This window comes from Eurosta solidaginis, chromosome 1 (genome assembly GCF_040869045.1).
Source record: "Eurosta solidaginis isolate ZX-2024a chromosome 1, ASM4086904v1, whole genome shotgun sequence".
Taxonomy (NCBI): domain Eukaryota; kingdom Metazoa; phylum Arthropoda; class Insecta; order Diptera; family Tephritidae; genus Eurosta; species Eurosta solidaginis.
In genome coordinates, this window is record NC_090319.1 from 87,394,888 (window position 1) to 87,412,512 (window position 17,625).

At 43.5% G+C, this 17,625-nt stretch overlaps 1 long non-coding RNA gene and 1 pseudogene across 1 annotated transcript in view; both read left to right on the forward strand.

Moving 5' to 3' along the window:
- Nucleotides 1–17,625, forward strand: part of LOC137236428 (uncharacterized) — a 38,536-nt gene that overhangs the window by 12,435 nt on the left and 8,476 nt on the right. The window lies entirely within an intron of this gene.
- On the forward strand, nucleotides 15,136–15,737 carry LOC137234642 (uncharacterized; annotated as a pseudogene).

Here is a 17,625-nt window from a genome sequence, read left to right on the forward strand (position 1 = left end):
TTTCTAATGCTTGCTCCAAAAGCACACAAGCTCCATTCAAGCGACCTGTATTAGATGATGTCGTATCACAGCACATTATTTGTACCTTATCATTAAGGTTCCAATCATTTAGCGTATTTAGTACTGCATTTGCTTGATTTTTGCCGGAAGAGCTCTCTAATTTCGGGACTGCAAGAATTTGTTCTTTCTCTTCAAACGAAATAACGATTGGCAAGCGTTCTTCTTTAGAGCTTTTTACGTTGAGACTAGGTAACAGTTTTCCATCCCAATGAACAGCAACAACTTCGGGTATGTTATTCTGAAAATCAGATTTAATTCTGCTCTATGTTTTCTCATTTGCGTTCGAATGCGTTGAATAGAGGATTTGTTGATTGGGTAATCGTCACAGTTAAGACCTAGTGCTTCCACTACAGCTTGAACTACATAAACAGAATCTCGAATGCTGAGTTGACATCTGTCTAAAGTCGCAACCAATTTTGGCGTGATGAAATTTTTTCTTCCTCTTTTTGCTACTGCACTTAAAGAACGAATTGATTGAGAAGTGGAAGGAGTCGGTTCGTTCAGACTTTCTTCAGAGCTTGCAGATTGGTCATGTAATTCTGTATGTGTCATATCCTTGTAAGCAGCAACAGATGTCGATACGGCATCTGAGGGCATTTGTTTTAATCTATATTTCTCTTTTGCTAGTTGTCTTAACCTTGCCTTTTCTTCAATTACAGCCAACTTTTTGTCTACACCCATTAAGCAACCTGGGCGGCCTGGCTCTCTCTGTTTACGTAAGAATACTTTATCTTCTTCTATTTTAATTCTGTTGAGAGCATCAGCATGTGCGATATCGAATAAATTATCCAAATCCTGTTGAAACTCCTCCTCGCGACCTTTATAAAAATCCGGTATCTTTTTACAATTTTTTTGCAGCTCTCGCCAGAACTGATAAAGATCCACAATTTTTTTAACACAATTAGGGAAAGCTCTGGTGGGTATTCTAGCTTTTTCCCAGAATATAATTCACTCCCGAGCCACAAGATTTGCACTTTCACTAATATTTAACTTTATTTCGCGAATGTTGAAAAACAGAACCGCAAGAATTTGACGATTCGACGGTAATTTTGCGCCTGTTATTTGGTGATTAATCTCACCCACCAGAAATATACTGTTTTTATCAGGGATGCACCTTAACGTTAAGCTAATCGTTTATCAAAAAATTTCCACCGTTTCCGTTGAAACACTTCGAAATATTATCGATAAAGAAATTATCAAGATAAATTGTATCTCGTTTTTAACCGAAACGAAAAGCTTTCGTTAACGTTAAAAACGTTAACGAAAACGTGATACTTTATGTTTGAATTGTGCTGGTAATGCTATAGCCATGGTGAAGCCGTAAGGTGGCAACAACGAGCGCACATACACACACAAACTCTATGTAATTTGTTTGTGTAATTCGTTGGTGGTAATGTCAAAAATACTCTGAGAAATATTCGTACTGTCAAAATTCATGAGAAAAGTTGCAATCAGCTTGAATAATGCTTTCACCTTTAATGACTCCGCAATCAATCAGCTTTGCCAGCATAGTTTGAAATTAATAATCAACATAAACGATTTGATTTCGTTTTGATATGGCAGAAAACGAAACGAAATCATTTCGTTAATTTGACGATCTTAACGTTAATAAACGAAACGAAATGACTTCGTTTCGTTTATTAACGTTGATTATCGTAACGAAATGATATCGTTTCGTTGGTTAAGCATGCCTGGTTTTTATTGCTTCTTAGATCCACAGTGGCCACCGTGGTGTGATGGTAGCGTGCTCCGCCTATCACACCGTATGCCCTGGGTTCAACTCCCGGGCAAAGCAACATCAAAATTTTAGAAATAAGATTTTTCAATTAGAAGAAAATTTTTCTAAGCGGGGTCGCCCCTCGGCAGTGTCTGGCAAGCGCTCCGATTGTATTTCTGCCATGAAAAGCTCTCAGTGAAAACTCATCTGCCTTGCAGATGCCGTTCGGAGTCGGCATAAAACATGTAGGTCCCGTCCGGCCAATTTGTAGGGAAAAATCAAGAGGAGCACGACGCAAATTGGAAGAGAAGCTCGGCCTTAGATCTCTTCGGAGGTTATCGCGCCTTACATTTATTTTTTTTATATTTTAGTTCCACTGACATTTTCGAAATGAAAAACCCGACAACTCAAGAATAATAATCCGTGCACGTCTTATTTGAACGAACAGTTATGTAGAAATTTTTTTCTATTAATAAGAAACGCCACCAAATCAGTTGGCCTAATATTATCAAATTGTTTTTATTTGGAAAAAGCTAGCGTATTAGGGAAAACAGATTCAAGACGACAACGACGGTGCGGCATCTGTCAAATTATTTTTACACATGTTCTTATGGGGAGGAATTTTTTGGGTACGACACGACAAAGCGGCAATTAATCATGAATGCCGCTGTCGCTAGATTAGATCTATTTCTATTTTGACAGGCGACGGTCGTGGCGTCCTTTTTTCTTTTTGTGAATAAAAACCAAAATAAATGCAAATAGCCTTAAATATGTGTTGAAATTGATTTGTTATAAATTTTTTTAACACATGCAATACTTTTTTCTAAATTTTTTGTTGTTGTTTGGGCTAATGAAGAACTGTCGTTGTCGCTTTCATTATAATCAGTCGTCGGTGCTTGGCGGCAATTATCGTCAAGCTTCAGTTTTTCGCCGTTGTCGTTCGCAGTCGTCGTTTTGAATGTAGCCGGGCTATATTTCTGTATAAAGCTGCACTGCGTTGCGTTGTTGTTCTAATACAGAAGGTGGCGCCACTGACGGATGAACATTTAACATGAAAATTTAATAACAATATGATCCATATGGAACAATTTGTTGTTTCGAAAGAGCATTTGCGTGGTATTTGGTGGTATTTGGCTTTCAAAGAGTTCTTTTGCCAGTAAAATTGCCTTTTTTTGTCTTTTTCCATAGAAAATCGAGTCCTACGGGGAGGGTTTGAACTTTATTTAGAATATAATATATAAAACCCAAATCGTAAAAAATTGTTTATAGAACACCTCATTTCAAATAAAAAGAATTTGATCGAATGTTAACCGTTGAACCTGAACCAACTTGTTTCCAAAGTAATTCGGCACGGTTTAGAGTTTTCGTAATGAGCTTATATTTTTTATTGAGTATATTAGATTAAGGAGAACCGATCTGAAGGGTATGCGTTACAAAAAAAAGACTTCTAAAAATAAGGGACACCCTAATCTAATCTAATTCTAATATTATATTATAAATGGGAAAGTTTGGATGTTAAGATGTTTGGATGTTTGGATGTTTAGATGTTTGGATGTTTGGATGTTTGTCCAGACGTTTGTTTTTGTGACTCAATAACGCAAGAACGGCTGGACCGATTTGGATGAAATTTTGCACACATATAGCCAATAGTCTAGAAGGATCTACTAGCTATATATTTTTCAAAAGGGGCGTGGTCCCCGCCCCCTAGGAACAGTTATAATTTAATTATTATATTTTTTCGTCTTTGCGACTGAATCACGCCAGAATGAAATTTGGGACACAGACAGTAGTCTACTAGCGAAATTTGTTTCGAACATGGAAAGAGGGGTGGGGGTCCCACGACCCTTCAAGAAATTATTTTTCATAATTTTTACACATTATAACTTTACGTATACTGGCCTTCACCAATATCACAGACTCAAGGGGTCAAATAAGTCGAGGGCTTACAAAGTAAGCAGTGACACCCTCCGCCCGCCCCTTTATCTCCCCCTCTGGTGTAAAATCCATAAATTGTTATAACTCAATCTAAATTTTCTCCTAAATCAATAGTTTTTGGTATCTGGTACATACAGAACGAGGTCTAAACAATTTTGGAGGAACGATCAGTGGTCCTCTCCTCTACTCCCGCCATCCGCCCTCCATCAATTGTTTTTATTAGCACGCTTTTATTAGCTTTACCTGTATGTTTCTATCTAACTTTTTATTCGCTCCAATGCGCCTGCTGCCTTATTAACATGGTTTTATAATTAGCTTCACCTTATTTGTAATCCCGTAAGGGTCATATCGAGACCCTTCCGGGATCATTTCTGGATGGTTTTCGGGATCGGTCCGGGATTACGCCGGGGTAATTTCGGGACTTTTTCGGGACTATTTCGGGATCATTTTGGTACCCTTCCGGGATCATTTCTGTATAGTTTACGGGAACCGTCCGGGATCCCGTCGGGGTTATTTTGGAAAATTTTCGGGACTATTCCGGAATCATTTCGGGACTATTTCGCGATCATTTGGGGACCCTTCCGGCATCATTTCTGGATGGTTTTCGGGATCCGTGCGGGATCTCGTCGGGGTCATATGGGGACTTTTTCGGGATCATTTGAGGGCTCTTCCGGCATCATTTCTGGATGGTTTTCGGGATCCGTCCGGGATATCGTCGGGGTCATTTGGGGACTTTTTCGGGATCATTTGGGGGCTCTTCCGGCATCATTTCTGGATGGTTTTCGGGATCCGTCCGGGATCTCGTCGGGGTCATTTGGGGACTTTTTCGGGATCATTTTGGGGCTCATCCGGCATCATTTCTGGATGGTTTTCGGGATCCGTCCGGGATCCCGTCGGGGTCATTTCGGGACTTTTTCGCGACTAATACGGGATCATTTGGGAACCCTTTCGGCATCATTTCTGGATGGTTTTCGGGATCCGTCCGGGATCCCGTCGGGGTCATTTCGGAACTTTTTCGCGACTAATACGGGATCATTTGGGAACCCTTTCGGCATCATTTCTGGATGGTTTTCGGGATCCGTCCGGGATCCCATTAGGGTAATTTCGGGACTATTAGGGGATCATTTGGGAACCTTTCCGGCATCATTTCTGGATAATTTTCGGGATCCGTCCGGGATGCCGACGAGGTAATTTCGGGACTATTTCGGGATCATTTGGGATACCTACCGGCATCATTTCTGGATGGTTTTTGGGATTCGTCCGGGATCCCATCGTGGTCCTTTCGGGACTTTTTTTCGACTAATACGGGATCATTTGCGGACCCTTTCGGCATCATTTCTGGATAGTTGTCGGGATCCCGTCACGGTCATTTCGGGACTATTAGGGGATCATTTGAGGACCTTTCCGGCATCATTTCTGTATTGTTTTCGAAATCCTTTCGGGATCCCGTCAGGGTCATTTTGGGACTTTTTTGGGGCTAATACGGGATCATTTGGGGATCCTCTAGGGGTCGTCTCGTGACTTTTTCTGTTTTATTTCGGGATCATTTGGGGACCCTTCCGGCATAATTTCTTGACGGTTTGCCGGATCCATCAGGGTCATTTCGGGACCATTTTGGGATCATTTGGGGACCCTTCCGAGATTATTTCTGGATCCGTCCGGGATGCCGTAGGAGCCATTTCGGGATTTTTTGTTATTTTTCCGGGATAGTTTTTGGACCCTTCCGGGATCATTTCTGGATCTGTGCGGGATCCCATCTGGGTCATTTCCGGACTATTTCGGGATCATTTTGGGATCCTTCCGGAATCATTTCTGTATGGTTTTCGCGATCCGTCGTTGATTCCCTCGGAGCCATTTCGGAACCTTTTCTGGAGTATGTCGGGGTCATTTGGGGACTTTTTCGGGATCATTTGGGGCTCTTCCGGCATCATTTCTGGATGGTTTTCGGGATCCGTGCGGGATCTCGTCGGGGTCATTTGGGGACTTTTTCGGGATCATTTGGGGGCTCTTCCGGCATCATTTCTGGATGGTTTTCGGGATCCGTCCGGGATATCGTCGGGGTCATTTGGGGACTTTTTCGGGATCAATTGGGGGCTCTTCCGGCATCATTTCTGGATGGTTTTCGGGATCCGTCCGGGATCCCATCAGGGTAATTTCGGGACTATTAGGGGATCATTTGTGGACCTTTCCGGCATCATTTCTGGATAATTTTCGGTATCCGTCCGGGATGCCGACGAGGTCATTTCGGGATTATTTCGGGATCATTTGGGATACCTACCGGCATCATTTCTGGATGGTTTTTGGGATTCGTCCGGGATCCCGTCGGGGTCATTTCGGGACTTTTTCTCGACTAATACGGGATCATTTGCGGACCCTTTCGGCATAATTTCTGGATAGTTGTCGGGATCCGTTCGGGATCCCGTCACGGTCATTTCGGAACTATTAAGGGATCATTTGAGGACCTTTCCGGCATCATTTCTGGATAGTCTTTGGAATCCTTTCGGGATCCCGTCAGGGTCATTTCGGGGCTTTTTCGGGATCATTTAAGGATGGCTTTCAGGATTCGTCCGGGAACCCGTCAGGGTAATTTCTGGACTTTTCCGAGACTATTTCGGGATCATTTTGGGACCTTCCCAAGATCATTTCTGGATGGATTTCGGGATTTGTCCGGGATGCCCTCAGGGTCATTTTGGGACTATTAGGTGAGCATTTGAGGACCGTTCCGGCATCACTTCTGGATGGTTTTCGGTATCCGTTCAGATTCCCGTCGGAATAATTGCGGACTTTTTCGGGATCATTGGGGTCCCTTTCAAAATCATTTCTGGATGGTTTTTGGGATTCGTCCGGCATCCCGTCGGGGTCATTTCGGGACTTTTTCTCGACTAATACGGGATCATTTTCGGGCCCTTTCGGTATCATTTCTGGATAGTTGTCGGTATCCGTTCGGGAACCCGTCAGGGTCTTTTCGGAACTATTGGGAGATCATTTGAGGACCTTTCCGGCATCATTTCTGGTTAGTTTTCGGGATCCTTTCCGGGTCCCATCAGGGTCATTTCGGGACTTTTTCGGCATCATTTAAGATTGGTTTCCAGGATTCGTCCGGTATCCGTCAGGGTAATTTCTGGACTTTTCCCAGACTATTTCGGGATAATTTTGGGACCCTCCCAAGATCATTTCTGGATGGATTTCGGGATCTGTCCGGGATGCCGTCAGGGTAATTTTGGGACTATTAGGTGATCATTTGAGGACCTTTTCGGCATCACTTCTGGATGGTTTTCGGTATCCGCTCAGGGTCCCGTCGGAATTAGTGCGGGACTTTTTCGGGATCATTTGGTGTCCCTTCCGGCATCATTTCTGGCTGGTTTTTGGGATTCGTCCGGCATCCCGTCGGGTTCATTTCGGGACTTTTTCTCGACTAATAAGGGATCATTTGCGGGCCCTTTCGGCATCATTTCTAGATAGTTGTCGAGATCCGTTCGGGATCCCGTCAGGGTCTTTTCGGAACTATTAGGTGATCATTTGAGGACATTTCCGGCATCATTTCTGGATAGTTTTCGGGATCCTTTCGGGGTCCAGTCAGGGTCATTTCGGGACTTTTTCGGGATCATTTAGAGATGGCTTTCAGGATTCGTCCGAGAACCAGATGGCTTTCAGGATTCGTCCGAGAACCCGTCAGGGTAATTTCTGAACTTTTCCGAGACTATTTCGGGATAATTTTGGGACCTTCCCAAGATCATTTCTGGATGGATTTTGGGATCAGTCCGGGATGCCGTCAGGGTCATTTTGGTATTAGGTGATCATTTGAGGACCTTTCCGGCATCACTTCTGGATGGTTATCGGTATCCGATCAGGATCCCCTCGGAATCATTGCGGGACTTTTTCGGGATTATTTGGGGTCCCTCCCAAGATCATTTCTGGATGGATTTCGGGATCTGTCCGGGATCCCGTCAGGGTCTTTTAGGGGTGCGTTCGAGATCCCGTCAGGGTCATTTCGGGACTTCTTCGGGAATATATCGGGATCATTTCTGGATGGTTTATGGGATCCGTCCATGACCCCTTAAGGGTCATTTCGGGACTATTAGGTGATCATTTGAGGACCTTTCCGGCGTCACTTCTGGATGATTTTCGGTATCCGTTCGGGATCCCGTCGGAATCAATGCGGGACTTTTACGGAATCATTTGGGATTCCTTCCGGCATCATTTCTGGATGGTTTTCGGGATTTGTTCGGGATCCCGTCGGCGTTATTTCGGGACCTTTTCGGGGCTAATACGGGATCATTTGGGGATCCTCTAGGGGTCGTTTCGTGACTTTTTCTGTATTATTTCGGGATCATTTTGGGACCCTTTCGGCATAATTTCTTGATGGTTTGCCGGATCCATCAGGGTCATTTCGGGACCATTTTTTGATCATTTGGGGACCCTTCCGAGATCATTTCTGGATCCGTCCGGGATGCCGTAGGAGCCATTTCGGGATTTTTGTTACTTTTCCGGGATAGTTTTTGCACCCTTCCGGGATCATTTCTGGATCTGTGCGGGATCCCATCTGGATCAATTCCGCACTATTTCGCGATCATTTTGGAATCCTTCCGGAATCATTTCTGTATGGTTTTCGCGATCCATCGTGGATCCCCTCGGAGCCATTTCGGAACTTTTTCTGGAGTTAGTCGGGATAATTTAGGGACCCTTCCTGGATATTTTCTGGATGGTTTCTGAGATCCGTCCGGGAGCCCGTCAGGGTAATTTCGGAACTTTTTCGGAACTATTTCGGGATCAATTTGGTACCCTTCAGGCATCATTTCTGTGTGGTTATCTGGATAAGTCTAGAATCGTGTCGTTGTCATTTCAGGTTTTTTTGGGACTACTTCGGGAACTTTTGGAAACACTTCCGGGGGCGTTTCTGGATGGTTTTCGGGATCCGTCCGCCATAGCGTCGGGGTCATTTCGTGGCTTTTTCTGGATAATTTCGTTATCATTTTGGGATCCTATCAGGTTATCAGCTCATAAAGTTCTTTTTTTTTTACTCAATTACAAAAATAAAATGCATTAGACAGAAAAAAAATTTTAAACAGATAACTTTATAAGCAGGCTAACGTGAATAGCCCACATATTTCATTTTCTCCTTGCGGACGGGCCGCGGGTAAAGGCTAGTATGTATATTATAAATGGCAAAGTTTAGATGTTTGGATGTTTGTCCAGACGTTTGTCTTTGTGACTCAATCACGCAAGAACGGCTGGACCGATTTGGATGAAATTTTGCACACATATAGCCAATTAGTCTAGAAGGATCTCCTAGCTATATATTTTTGAAAAGGGGCGTGGTCCCCGCCCCCTAGGAACAGTTATAATTTAATTATTATATTTTTTCGTCTTTGCGCTGAATCACGCCAGAATGGCTACACGGATTTTGATGAAATATGGGACACAGGCAGTAGTCTACTAGCGAAATTTTTTTCGCACATGGAAAGAGGGGTGGGGGTCCCACGACCCCTTCGAGCAACTACTTTTTAATAATTTTTACACATTATAACTTTACGTATACTGGCCTTCACCAATATCATAGACTCAAGGGGGTCAAATAAGTCGAGGGCTTACAAAGTAAACAGTGACACCCTCCGCCCTCTTCCCCCCTTTATCTCCCACTCTGGTGTAAAATCTATAAATTGTTATAACTCAATATAAATTTTCTCCTAAATCAATAGTTTTTGGTATCTGGCACATACAGATCGAGATCTAGACAATTTTGGAGGAACGATCAGTGGTCCTCTCCTTTTACCCCCGCCATCCGCCCCTGTACGTTTCTATGTAACTTTTCATTCGCTCCTGCGCCTGCTGCCTTATTAACATGGTTTTATAATTAGCTTCACCTTATTTGTAATCCCGTAAGGGTCATATCGAGACCCTTCCCGGGATCATTTCTGGATGGTTTTCGGGATCGGTCCGGGATTACGCCGGGGTAATTTCGGGACTTTTTCGGGACCATTTTGGGACCCTTCCGGGATCATTTCTGTATAGTTTTCGGGATCCGTCCGGGATCCCATCGGGGTTATTTTGGGACATTTTCGGGACTATTCCGGAATCATTTGGGGACCCTTCCGGCATCATTTCTGGATGGTTTTCGGGATCCGTCCGGGATCCTGTCGGGGTACTTTCGGGATCATTTGCGTACCTTCGAGAGATAAATTCTTGATGGTTTCCGCGATCATTACGGGGATTCGGGGTTATTTTGGGTCCCTTTAGGCATCATTTCTGGATGGTCCTCGGGATTCGTCCGGCATCCCGTCGGGGTCATTTCGGGACTTTTTCGCGACTAATACGGGATCATTCGGCATCATTTCTGGATGGTTTTCGGGATCCGTCCGGGATCTCGTCGGGGTCATTTGGGGACTTTTTCGGGATCATTTGGGGGCTCTTCCGGCATCATTTCTGGATGGTTTTCGGAATCCGTCCGGGATCTCGTCGGGGTCATTTGGGGACTTTTTCGGGATCATTTCTGGATGGTTTTCGGGATCCGTCCGGGATCTCGTCGGGGTCATTTGGGGACTTTTTCGGGATCATTTGGGGGCTCTTCCGACATCATTTCTGGATGGTTTTCGGGATCCGTCCGGGATCTCGTCTGGGTCATTTGGGGACCTTTTCGGGATCATTTTGGGGCTCTTCCGGCATCATTTCTGGATGGTTTTCGGGTTCCGTCCGGGATCCCGTCGGGGTCATTTCGGTTCTTTTTCGCGACTAATACGGGATCATTTGGGAACCCCTTCGGCATCATTTCTGGATGGTTTTCGGGATCCGTCCGGGATCCCGTCGGGGTCATTTCGGGACTTTTTCGCGACTAATACGGGATCATTTGGGACCCTTTCGGCATCATTTCTGGATGGTTTTCGGGATCCGTCCGGGATCCCATCAGGGTAATTTCGGGACTATTAGGGGATCATTTGGGAACTTTTCCGGCATCATTTCTGGATAATTTTCGGGATCCGTCCGGGATGCCGACGAGGTCATTTCGGACTTTTCGGGATCATTTGGGATACCTACCGGCATCTGGATGGTTTTTGGAATTCGTCCGGGATCCCGTCGTGGTCATTTCGGGACTTTTTCTCGACTAATACGGGATCATTTGCGGACCCTTTCGGCATCATTTCTGGATAGTTGTCGGGATGCCATCACGGTCATTTGGGGACTATTAGGGGATCATTTGAGGACCTTTCCGCCATCATTTCTGGATTGTTTTCGGAATCCTTTCGGGATCCCGTCAGGGTCATTTTGGGACTTTTTCGGGGGTCGTTTCGTGACTTTTTCTGTTTTATTTCGGGATCATTTGGGGACCCTTAAGGCATAATTTCTTGATGGTTTGCCAGATCCATCAGGGTCATTTCGGGACCATTTTGGGATCATTTGGGGACCCTTCCGAGATCATTTCTGGATCCGTCCGGGATGCCGTAGGAGCCATTTCGGGATTTTTGTTACTTTTCCGGAATAGTTTTTTGGATTCTTCCGGGATCATTTCTGGATCTGTGCGGGATCCCATCTGGGTCATTTCCGGACTATTTCGGGATCATTTTGGGATCCTTCCGGAATCATTTCTGTATGGTTTTCTCGATCCGTCGTTGATTCGCTCGGAGTCATTTAGGAACTTTTTCTGGAGTATGTCGGGGTCATTTGGGGACTTTTTCGGGATCATTTGGGGCTCTTCCGGTATCATTTCTGGATAGTTGTCGGGATCCTTTCCGGGTCCCATCAGGGTCATTTCGGGTCTTTTTCGGCATCATTTAAGATTGGTTTTCAGGATTCGTCCGGGATCCCGTCAGGGTAATTTCTGGACTTTTTGGAGACTATTTCGGGACAATTTTGGGACCCTCCCAAGATCATTTCTGGATGGATTTCGGGATCTGTTCAGGGATCATTTCTGTGTGGTTCTCTGGATACGTCTAGAATCGTGTCGCTGTCATTTCCGACAAAGTTTGGATGTTTGGATGTTTGTCCAGACGTTTGTCTTTGTGACTCAAAAACGCAAGAACGGCTGGACCTATTTGGATGAAATTTTGCACACATATAGCCAATAGTCTAGAAGGATCTACTAGCTATATATTTTTCAAAAGGGGCGTGGTCCCCGCCCCCTATGAACAGTTATAATTTAATTATTATATTTTTTCGTATTTGCGACTGAAACACGCCGGAATGGCTACACGGATTTTGATGAAATTTGGGACACAGACAGTAGTCTACTAGCGAAATTTTTTCGAACATGGAAAGAGGGGTGGGGGTCCCACGACCCTTCGAGCAATTACATTTTAGTAATTTTTACATATTATAACATTATGTATACTGGCCTTCACCAATATCACAGACTCAAGGGGTCAAATAAGTCGAGGGCTTACAAAGTGAGCAGTGACACCCTCCGTCCCCCCCTTTATCTCCCCCTCTGGTGTAAAATCTATAAATTGTTATAACTTAATATAAATGTTCTCCTAAATCAGTAGTTTTTGGTATCTAGCACATACAGATCGAGATCTAGACAATTTTGGAAAACGATCAGTGATCCTCTCCTTCTCCTCCTGATATCCGCCCTCCACCAATTGCTTTTATTAGCACGCTTTTATTAGCTTTACCTGTATGTTTCTATGTAACTCTTCATTCGCTCCAACGCGCCTGCTGCCTTATTAACACGGTTTTATAATTAGCTTCAACTTATTTGTAATCCCGCTAGGGTCATATCGAGACCCTTCCGGGGTAATTTCTGGATGGTTTTCGGGATCCGTCCACGATCCCGCCGGGGTAATTTCGGGACTTTTCGGAACTATTCCGGGATTATTTTGGGACCCTTCCGGGATCATTTGTGTATAGTTTCCGGGATCCGTCCGGGATTCCGTCGGGATTATTTTGGAACATTTTCGGGACTATTCCGGGATCATTTCGGGACTATTTTGTGATCATTTGGGGACCCTTCCGGCATCATTTCTGGACGGTTTTCTGATCCGTCCGGGATCCCGTCGGGGTCATTTCGGAACATTTTCTCGACTAAGACGGGATCATTTGGGGACCCTTTCGGCATCATTTCTGGATGGTTTTCGGGTTCCGTCCGGATACCGTCGGGGTCATTTCGGGGCCCTTTCTCGACTAATACCGGATCATTTGGGGACCCTTTCGGCATCATTTCTCGATGGTTTTCGGGATCCGTCAGAGATCCCGTCGGGGTCATTTCGGGACTTTTTCTCGACTAATACGGGATCATTTGGGGTAGCTTCCGGCATCATTGCTAGATGGTTCTCGGGATCCGTCCGGGATCCAATCAGGGTCATTTCGGGACTATTTCGGGATCATTTCGGGTACCTTCCGGCTTCATTTCTGGACGGTTTTCTGCATCCGTCCGGGATCCCGTCGGGGTAATTTCGGGACTTTTTCTCGACTAATACGGGATCATTTGGGGTAGCTTCCGGCATCATTGCTAGATGGTTCTCGGGATCCGTCGGGATCCAATCAGGGTCATTTCGGGACTATTTCGTTATCATTTGGGGTACCTTCCGGCTTCATTTCTAGATGGTTTTCTGGATCCGTCCGGGATCCCGTCGGGGTCATTTCGGAACTTTTTCTCGACTAAGACGGAATCATTTGGGGACCCTTTCGCATCATTTCAGGATGGTTTTCGGGATCCGTCCGGGTCCCGTCGGGGTCATTTCTGGACTTTTTCTCGACTGATACGGGATCATTTGAGGACCCTTTCGGCATCATTTCTGGATTGTTTTCGGGTTCCGTCCGGATACCGTCGGGGTCATTTCGGGGCCCTTTCTCGACTAATACGGGATCATTTGTGGACCCTCTCGGCATCATTTTTCGATGGTTTTCGGGATCCGTCCGAGATCCCGTCGGGGTCATTTCGGGACTTTTTCTCTACTAATACGTGATCATTTGGGGACCTTTTCGGCATCATTTCTGTATGGTTTTCGGGATCCGTTCGGGATTCCTTCAGAGTCATTTTGGACTTTTTCTCGACTAATACGGGTTCATTTGAGGTACCTTCCGGCATCATTTCTGGATGGTTTTCGGGATCCGTCCGGTATCCCATCGGGGTCATTTCGGGACTATTTCGGTATCATTTGGGGTACCTTCCGGCATCATTTCTGGATAGTTTCGGGATCCATCCGGGATCCCGACGGGGTCAATTCAGGACTTTTTCTCGACTAATACGGGATGAATTGGGGACCCTTTCGGCATAATTTCTGGATGCTTTTCGGGATCCGTCAGGAATCCCGTCGGGGTCATTTCGGGACTAATGCGGGATAATTAGGGGAGCCTTTCGGCATCATTTCTGGATGGTTTTCGGGATCCGTACGGGATCCTGCCAGGGTCATTTCGGGACTATTTCGGGATCATTTGTGGTACCTTCCGGCATCATTTCTATATGTTTTTGAGTATCCGTCCGGGATCCCGTCGGGGTTATTTCGGGACTTTTTATCGACTGGTATCGGATCATTTGGGGACCCTTTCGGCATAATTTCTGGATGGTTTTCGGGATCCGTCCGGGATCCCTTCGGGTTCATTTCGGAACTTTTTCGGGACTATTTCGGGATCATTTGGGGTATTTTACGGCATCATTTCTGTATGGTATTCGGATCATTTGGGGTCCCTTCCGGCATAATTTCTCGATGGTTTTCGGTCATTTCGGGACTATTAGGGGATCATTTGAGGACCTTCTGGCATCATTTCTGGATGGATGTCGAGATCTGTCCGGGATCCCGTCAGGGTCATTTCGGGACTATTAGGGGATCATTGAGGACCTTTCCATCATTTCTGGATAGTTTTCGGAATCCGTCTGGGATCCCGTCGGGGTCATTTCAGGACTTTTTCGGGACTAATACGGGATCATTTTGGGACCCTTCCGGAATCATTTCTGTATGGTTTTCGCGATCCGTCGTGGATCCCCTAGGGACCCTTCCTGGATATTTTCTGTATGGTTTTTGAGGACCGCCCGGGAGTCCGTCAGGGTCATTTCGGAACTTTTTCGGGACTATTTCGGAATCATTTTGGTACCCTTCAGGTATCATTTCTTTGTGGTTCTCTGGATAAATCTAGAATCGTATCGTTGTCATTTCGGGTTTTTTGGGACTATTTCGGGAAATTTGGAGACCCTTCCGTGGCATTTCTAGATGGTTTTCGGAATCTTTTCGCGATAGCGTCGGGGTCATTTCGTGGATTTTTTTGGATAATTTCGGGATCATTTGGGGATCCTATCAGGTTATCAGCTCATTTAGTCCTTTTTTTACTCAATTACAAAAATAAAATGTATTAGACATAAACATCTTTTTAAACAGATAACTTGATAAGCAGGCTAACGTGAATATCCCATATATTTAATTTTCTCCTTGCGGACGGGGCCGCGGGTAAAGGCTAGTAATGAGCATAAAGGAGGAGTCGATACTTTTGACAAAATGCTACGCGGATTCACAGGCAAAAGAAAAACAAACCTCTGGCCTCTGGCATTATTTTATAATATGCTGGAGGTTGCTGCACTTGCTGCACTCAGGTAATAAAAACTTTTTTGAGCATAGTAACCCTACATGGAACATCCATAAGTCTGAAAAGCGCAAAATATTTTTGAAAGACTTGGCAATGGAGCTAGCACAGAAACAATTGCATAATCGATGCAAAACAAAAATTAATTCTGCAACTAAAATTGCAAAGGATTTGATAGATTTTAAAATAGTTCCTTCAGTATCGAGCTCACGTCCAACGGTACAGGCAAGTTTTCCTAGCTTATATAATTTCAAAATAATTTCATTATTTTCCTTTCCCAGGTAAACACTTTGAAACGACGGTGTGGAACCTGCAGAACTGCTAAAGTCGACAACAAAATAACAGCAGTTTGCGACCATTGTCTTACTCCGACCTGCACCAAACACTATTTAAGGACTTGCGAAAAGTGTTACTTCGAAAAATACAATATATTGGTGAAGACGAGGACAATATTCCAACAACGTCGACAGCAAATCACAACGCATCAAAAAGACAGCAGAGAACTTCACCCATTTGAGAGATCCAAAACTTAAACTTTATAAGATTTTTACTTTTATATATTAAAAAATATCTGTTTATAACAAAATAAATATAAAAATATTGGCTTTTTCATAAAAAAACCTTATAAAAAGCTTAAATTTTCATACAAAATATATTACTGGGCATTGAGTGCCCAAGACACGAGATTAGGTTGTATGGCCATGTCACGGTTCTAAGGTTAAAATGTATTCAGATAGACCAAATTTAGGACAGAACAATGTCTGCCGGGTCTGCTAGTAATAAGTATAAATTGAACACTCCATTAAAAAAAACAAACATAAAATGAAATATATATAATTTAAAAAATTAATAAATGTGAGGCGCGATAATCTCCGAAGAGATTTTAGCTCGAGTTTCTCTTCCAATTTGCATCGTGCTCCTTATAATTTTAAATTGGCCGGACGCACGGTACCTACTTGATTTGTGCCGACTCTGAATTTCATCTGCAAGACACATGAGTTTTCATTGAGAGCTTTTCATGGCAGAAATACACTCGGAGCTCTTGCCAAACACTGCGATACCGCCTAGAAAAATTTCCTACTAATTAAAAAACCTTGTTTCTAAAATTTAGATGTTGTCCGGGGGTGAAGCCAGGCTCTTCGGCGTGGTAGGCGCAAAACGCTACCATCCACCACGGCGGCCGCCTACATAATTTAGTTTTGATTAATTACGCTTAATTACTGCTATCAACCAGGTGTTTATTACTCACAATAAATTGTTGTTGGTTTTGGTGGTACCACCTTGCAGATTTTTTTAAACTCCACCTCAACGATATGCAATGCAGGATATCAACTGTAGAAATTTGTTGAATATTCATTTGAGAACTGTACATTTCTCAAAATCTCTCGAAATTAAGACAATAATTGGAAAAATATTAATTACGTTGGAGATCAACTCGAAAACTTTTAATTTTACAAAATTTCTCAAAGGTTGGATAATGATTGGAGAACGAAGTTGAGTATCAACTCGAAAACTATCTGGTTCAAGAATAATTAAATAATGATGTTGTATACCACTTCCGGAACTAGATATATATTTCGCTGGACAATTTTTTTCTATGGAGTGTATTTCTCCCATGCAAAGCTCTCAGTGAAAACTCATCTGCCTTGCCCTCCAAATTGTAGGAAAAATTAAAAGGAGCACGACGCAAATTGGAAGAGAAGCTCGGCCTAAAATCTCTTTGCAGGTTATCGCGCCTTAAAATTTTTTTATCATAAGCCACTGACAGATAACTGAAAGATTCAGTCGTTACTCGAAGATACGACGGCAGTGGAAGTAACTTAAAAATATTAACATTTGATTAATTCGCGAATGTATGCTACATTTAATATAAGAAAACAATTATTTATTTATTTAATTTTTTAAATTTAAACTAAACTTTAGTGAAAATTTTTTTCCAGTCCCTTTATTGTTTTATTGAAATTAATTATTAGCGTGCAATTAAAAATTATTTTTGAATGATGACAAAGAAGTATAACTTCTCACGCGCGTACATAAGTACACTCACACATTTTTTTCTTATGTAAACTCAAATTCTATATTCCTATAGATGCCGTCTTAAGCTCATTAAATTTAACGAATATGTTAAAGATGAACAAACGTTTAAATCGGTAGCAAATCAACGTCCCATTAACACTTAATACAAGATCTTGATTATGTTAACCCAGGGCCGTAGAGAGATAATCCGGGCCCGGGACTAAACAATTTACGGGCCTCCTTTAGCAAATCCACTAATACATTTGATTAATTTGGATTAATGACGTCTCATTCATGAATCATTACCTAACAGGCATTTCTGTAAATTTTTTTAAAAGTAAACGTTATTCAAATTATTTTCCTAAACGTTTGTTCATAAGAGAAAATTG